We start from the raw sequence: 6,551 nt of genomic DNA on the forward strand, positions 1-6,551 counted from the left end.
GAGCAACAAGGCCTTACGCCTCCTTTCTTTCCCCAGAGAATTCGAACAAAGAGCCGACCGCTGTTGTTAACTGTTTGGCCTTTAGATCGATCTTATCGAGCACCAACTTGAAAAGGATATTCATCAAACTTCTTGTATCAATGAGAATAATGCCCACCTGGTAGTTTGTTGATTAACACTATGATGACAATCACTTCATTGTAAGGGTTCCCCTTCAATGAGAGATATGCATCTATAAGGATAATGGGTAAGTCGTTAAGTGTGTACCGGAAGACAGATCATACCTCCCTTGAACGTTGTCTCTTTAGATTGGAGGGTCGGGATCCTCCCCGAAAGATGGCAGGGATTATCCTTGGTATGTGGACCTCGTTCTCTCTGACAGGCCTGCTAAAGTGATCTCATGCTGGTGCTTTTCCCTGTCGTTGTATATGTGCACCGACCATTATAAATTCTTTAAGCTTTACGGCATTGATAAGTTCCTTAATTAGATTTCAGAGGTGAATAAACTCCTCTGTGTCATCTCTGTGGTATTAGTGGTACCGACAGTACATTTTCCGGATCTCGCAAGGTCGGGGTGCCTTTAATGGTGAGGTTGGTTTGAAGTAGTCCTTATTTTTGGATGACATGGACTATTTTGGTCATCAACACATTAATGGGTGTCAAACTTTGCATTTCACCGGATCTCGCAAGGTCGGGGTGCCTTTAGTGGTGAGGTTGGTTTGTAGTAGTCCTTGTTTTTGGATGACATGGACTATTTTGGTCGTCAACACATTAATGGGTGTCAAACTTTGCATTTCACTGTAAACATGCAATCACTCATAATATTTTGTCGACCATTGATAGGAGCACTGTTTTCGGTCATGATTTCCTCGGTCAATTATCCGTTGTTCTCAGCATCGGGAGTTGTTGTTTTGGTAACCTGCGGACTACTTTTCCTTTGCATTTTGTTGCTCGCCCCACTCTTTTTTCCGCATCTTTGATGGGTGGTTTGATGATTCTAGCTTACCTTTTAGGGAGCCTTGGAGGATCTCCTCAGTGAGTATGTGTTCATTCTCCATTTCTAACACTTCTTCAAAAGTAGTAGGTTTAAACGTATTTAGGTTATACCTAACTTTTTTTGCTTTAAACTCCTTACTTTGAAGTTGTTTTGGCTATTTCAGGCTTCAAATTTCTAACTTCTAGCATCTCGTGCTAGAAGCGGGTGACGTAGGCATGTAGGCTTTTGTTCTCTCCCTGCTTTATGTCAAGCAAGGTGTTTGAGTCTTTCTTTGGTTTAAACATATTTGAGAAGTGCAAAATGAAGTGTCTTTTAAACTTAGATTAATTTAGGATGGTTTCTGTTGGCAAGCCGTTAAACAATCAAATGGTTGATTCCTTCAGGGTGGTTAAGAAGTGGGGAAAATTTTTTGGGTCGTTAATCAGAAGCAAACCGATCGATGGCTCAAAGAATGCTACGTGGTCGATTGGGTTTTGTTGTCCCTTTGAAGGATTCTAAGCGAGGGATCCTTAGCTTGGGCGGTGGTACTTTCTCTAAGCGAGGGATCCTTAGCTTGGGGATCTTTAGCCTGACAGATACTCACATTCGCTCTTCTTATCGCCTGTTAGCCTGCGGAGACATGACTGTGTTGATGTGTTGGGACTCTCCTTGCACCTCTATTTGCTGGTTGCTGACCTGGTTGTGCGGGATAAGCGAACTCCTTGGTGAGGGCCTTTGGGGACAAACCCCCTGAGGTTCCATTTCTAAGCGAGGTGCAGGGTCATTCCTCTTGGTAATTGACGCCCAGAGGACCTCAAATTGATCCATCATGAGGTTCATCTGAGTTTGTAAGCCCTGGACCTATTCTTGGACTTCTGGTTGTGCTTCCTTGTTGGGTTCCATGCATGTAATTTCTCTTTGGGAAGTTTCTTCTTCGTAGTTAGCTCCGCTTCTCGTCTAAGGCAGATCCACGCTCACCGACCCACCTTTAAGAATGTTGGATCCTAGATTGTCATTAGTGAACATGCCTTGAGAGTTAGAGTCAAAAGAATGACAGAATAAAGTGAACCAAGGGTTACTATGGATAGAACTGGGGGAGGGTCCCCTTATTTATAATTTTGTCTCTTATTTATAGAGGTGTATTTTGTACAATTATAGAAAGATAGAACTGTTATGAAAATTATTCTTAATATGATCAATGTTCTAATACAATATATGGATTTCATTCCATATCTTGAATTTTGATATGGCAGTAATTGGAGGATCAACTTGTTAGAATTCGACTGGTTGAGGCGATCGATTATGTTGTGGTTGTGCCATGTATTTGGTCGACCTAGGCGTTTGGTTGAATGATGGTCTCATCTACCGTGAAAAAAACTGGTCGACTATCAAATTGAGATCAAGGGTTTGCTGCATGCACTTCGGTCGATTGGTTGGTCGACTGATGAGTCAATTTCTTTTGTCGGGTGGGAACCATAGCTCACTTATCACTTTGGCTGAATTCTTATGAGGCCTACGTCCCGTCTACCTGGTATGTTCATTGTCTCAACTGAATACCCCTATTTGTAAGGTCTTAGGCAGATTTTGTCGTTGCTTATATGAGGTACCTGACGAGTTTGGCTGCTATGATGAATTCTGCCTCAGTCTTGGCGAATCTTATAGTTATCGGGCGAGGGACCATATCAAGAGACTTGACTTGTCCCGGGTTTAGAGGCACAGCTTCACCTTCTTGGCAGTGGCATGTCGGTCGATACTTTACCCTTGGGGAAAGTTTTTTATTTTTTTTCGCCCGTTCTCTTCGAGATTCATTCTGGTAGCTCTAGAGTTGGCATAATGTTAAGAAATATTTAATTTGATGAGCATTAAAATAAAATAAAAAAATAAACAAACGAGGAAAGTTCTTATATAAATTTAACATATGAGACCATGTGGGTGAACAAACGTATATCAATATCAGTATAACTAGACTCCACTTCTTTCGGCCCACCCATGCTGTGGACGGGTATTCTTAATTTCTCTGTTCTCTGTAGCCTTCTTCTCCTCACAAAGTTTTACAGATATTGTTTTTCTATTGCCATAAACATCTTGATGATTTGTTCTTTTATTGATGAATTTGCAATCACCTTTATGATCAATTATCTATAAATTCCCTTTTTTATTTATTTATTTTTTTAGTCCTAACATCACCACCTTCCATGAGGATTTAGAAAAAAGATTCAATCATTTGTAAAAGTATACGGACTTTAGTTAGTTAAAATTCCAAATATATTTAGGCTTTCCGGTCATTTAATTTATTTTTAAAGTGTTACAAGTTTTGTTCATGTGTAACATGATGGAATAAAGAGGGATATTATTAATAATCTTTTCAGCTTAATCAGAAGGAAGAGAGATGAGGATTTAACAAATAAGCAAGGTGCCAAGAAAGAAAAGCTCGCCTTTCCAGAAGGACTATACATACAAATGCATTCACATTTTATTAAGAAAAAAATATTAATCGGTAATTATACTATAGATTTTAATTTGCTAATCATATTTCACTCTGTTTAAAATAAATTTAATAATATAAAATTAAAGCTGATTCAAATTTCATCAAAACTTATATATGCGTTTTATTTGATGAAAGCCAGAACATAATTTTTATTTAAACTTACAATTTCGAAGATCAGGGCTAAAAACTAGCCATTTTGCAACTGGTACTTTAGGTTGGCTTGATTGTTCTTGTTTAGTCATAAGTCGAACTTATCTTTATCTTAATTTATTTTCTTATTGGCAACATTATTAGTCCATGCCTTTAACCTTTAAACAGTAGTCGTAAGTCGAATTATTTTGAGATTTGATTACACTTATCTTTATCTTAATTTATTTTTTTATTTGCAACATTATTAGTCCATGCCTTTAACCTTTAAACAAATCATAGTGGGTAGTTAGCTGCGCAAAGAAAGGCAGGTGGCAGTGTAAATCCATGATCGGTGCCGCTTGTCGTCCGGCAAGCCACCTGACGTCTGGCATATGATGCCCGAGGAGCTCTGCGTACGTCAAGTTCGCAACCCTAATTTCAAAATTTTCTGAAAATTAGACCGTTGGTAAATTTCTGTGTTACGGCCTTGTTCTTGCTGCAGCTGCTTTTCCTAACGTATTTGTTTGTTCTATAATATTGTGGAGGAAGGAATAGTAATGGATGGAATGTTTAATGAGTTGGGTGGAGAGGAAGCGTGAGTTAAAAGCTGACCGTTGGAAAAAATGCAATAGCTTTTACTTTGTAGTTTGAAGTGGAAGAGAAAAAGAGAGATAAGGGATTAAAGAAAGTTAGTGAAGCCTCTTATATCCCTCCTAAAATCTCTTCCCCATGTTTCCTGTCTCCCATATACCCAACATTTGCTGTTCATTAAGCAATTAAATAATCTCCACCACCTCATTTCTATCCTTGCTCCAATCTTCTCTTTTTGCTCTACTTTGACTCTTGCAGTGCCCTCCTCCCCTAATGGACTCAATCATAGATCATACGCCTTCATTCTTGATAATTTTAGGAGAAATGTCGTTGCTTGAAAATGACATAAGATAATATTTTTTTCCTTATATTTAATTTTTTAATTAATTTGAAGGGAATATTATGATAGATGTGAATGATATATTTTATCCCTACTCATACATTCCACCCAATTATTATCTATTTAGATACCTAACACCTATAGTTTGAATTTTACTACCACCCAAATCTTCAGAATCACATAAAAAAAATATTATTCTAACTTTTAAAAAGTGAAATAAATAAAAATATTACGTGCATCATTCTGATGTTTCTGTATGAAGTACAATTCAAGCGGTCACCCGGATATTTGATGCTCGGAGTTGATATTTTCTCGCGAAATACATCATTTTTATGCATATATAGACAGGGTAGCATGCATGGAAAAATTGATAATTAGGTGTCAGACATGTAAATACACTGATGTTTCTGTATGAAGTACAATTCAAGCGGTCGCCCGGATATTTGATGCTCGAAGTTGATACTTTCTCGCGAAATACATCATTTTTATGCATATATGGACAGGGTAGCATGCATGTAAAAATTGATAATTAGGTGTCAGACATGTAAATACAAGGGAATTGATTGGTATGTATGTAAAAATTTCATTCAAAATGATATTTTGTTTCCTATTTTTGTCTTCTTAATTCATGGTTCACACATATTCTTATTTACTTGTGAACTTAGTTATTCGTTATTATTATTATTATTATTATTATTATTATTATTATTGCATTTTTATCAGAATTTAAAATGTTAAGCTTCTGATGTTTGGAATTAGAGGTTTGATTCAATTAACTATAATAAGAAAAAAAAGTTTTTTTTTTAATTTAATTTTGATTTTCTTTTTGTGAAATATAATAAGAAAAATTTTTTTTTTTAATTTAATTTTGATTTTCTTTTTGTGCTATAGTGCGGTAAATAAACCTTTATTAAATTAAAAAACAAAAGTAAACTCACAACTTAATAGAAGTAACAATGGTGTAATATCGAGTCGAGATTAAGCAACTTGATTTGGATTTAAAATGCAAACTTTGACTTAGATTGAAGTTAAAACTAATTCCAACAATAGACTTTGGAGTTTATTCAACCTATCATACAATTCCAAGAACATATTGCTCTAAATTCGAAGTTCATGATAAATATAAATTGATATTTGCATATAATATTCTTATGCATGTGGTGTTATAAATAAAATAGAAATATATATTAAATTTGATTTTAACTAAAGTTCTTGCGATTATTAAAAAAATAAAAATTTTAACTTTTAGCTTGATTTCCTTCATTTTATTTCCCAAGAAGTCATCAAATAGTGCATCATCCCGACGTTAAACATAACTAAGTTTCTCAAGTGATGCATGCTTTTAATGACAAATCTCCAACAAATTAAAATTATCAAGCTGTAAAGTCGATATATATATATAAAAAAAAGCCAGCTTTATGGTTGTCATCTGGCTCCATCTACTATAATTAATCAATACTGAAATCCACTGCTCGAAAGTAAGTGCATTCAGCTTGGAAATATTAATTTACTTCAATGATAACTGTGCACTCCGGTTCTTTAGGGAATCATGATCTCTGACCAGGGGCTATTCTATTATAACTTGATTACATAATTAAGATGCCAACATTAATCTAAAATTAAAGTTTGTAGTAGTATAATATTTAATTCTGCATCTAACTTCTTAGCTAATTAAAGTTGTATGCCGACTAACATACCACATGCATGGAGGCATGATAAATAGCCTCCTCCTCCTACCTAGCCATGCATCCTACATTTGGATTTCTATTTGATAATCCTACGACTTATTTAATTGACGGACGGTCCAGTTTGAGTTAAAATTAAATCTAATAAAAAAATTTGGGTTTTGATGCCTTTTTTGACCAGACCAACCTCGTGGGCGTTAGTGATATCCTCCAATGCTGCATTGTTGTGAGCTGGAGATTATCTATGTTTTTATTTTTTCCCCCCATTTTCTCTTGCTAATCTTGTATGATTACGTGTAATTCTTGACTTCATGAAAGAAACGGTCCCCCTTCCTATATATT

The sequence above is a fragment of the Phalaenopsis equestris genome, unplaced genomic scaffold, assembly GCF_001263595.1.
Source record: "Phalaenopsis equestris unplaced genomic scaffold, ASM126359v1 Scaffold000202, whole genome shotgun sequence".
In the NCBI taxonomy this organism is placed as follows: domain Eukaryota; kingdom Viridiplantae; phylum Streptophyta; class Magnoliopsida; order Asparagales; family Orchidaceae; genus Phalaenopsis; species Phalaenopsis equestris.